Raw genomic sequence first — 645 nt, 5'->3', positions numbered from 1 at the left:
GGAGGCACCCCCTCGGTCCTCAGCAGGTACGGTCTGCGCGGTTCTTCCTGGAAAAAAAGCTTAAAAGGAGGTTTATATAAACCTCTCTGTCTGAGAAGCTTCTTGGGCTGCTTTTTGCTCTAGCAATCGGGTCTCTATTTTAGCCCTAAGTCTCCCACTTCTGTTAAGCATAATGCTTGAAGCAGGATGTAAAGTGGAATATACTTTGCAGACATAGGCTTTACAAACAGCCTTGTTGTTATAATCAGCGCTGTTTCTCTTGCTGGTCGTTAACGTTCTAAAAGTGATTTCTGAATGTCAGTAACAGTTGAATGTTTGCTCTTGAGTGTTTAACCACTTTTATTAGATGAAAAAGCTGTTGCGTATGGAATAATAACTTTGAGATTAATTTCAGCTAGAGTTCAGCACTGCAGTTAGTGTTCACATGTGTACACTCAGGAAGTGGTGTGCTGTAATGTTAGATTAGTTCTTGTTAACCTCCTTCAAACAAGTCACAGACACTTCTCATTTCTCTTTATGTGAAAAAGCCAGTGATTACTTTTAGAAAAAGAGTTTCATTTCTGTTCTATTTTTTCCCTATTTTGGGGGTGGTTTTTTTTTAGTGTCACATCTCTACTTCCAAGTATACTTCAGCAGCCAGCGAGG

The sequence above is a fragment of the Fulmarus glacialis genome, unplaced genomic scaffold (genome assembly GCF_000690835.1).
Source record: "Fulmarus glacialis isolate BGI_N327 unplaced genomic scaffold, ASM69083v1 scaffold9180, whole genome shotgun sequence".
Lineage (NCBI taxonomy): Eukaryota > Metazoa > Chordata > Aves > Procellariiformes > Procellariidae > Fulmarus > Fulmarus glacialis.
This window is presented reverse-complemented; position numbering follows the sequence as displayed.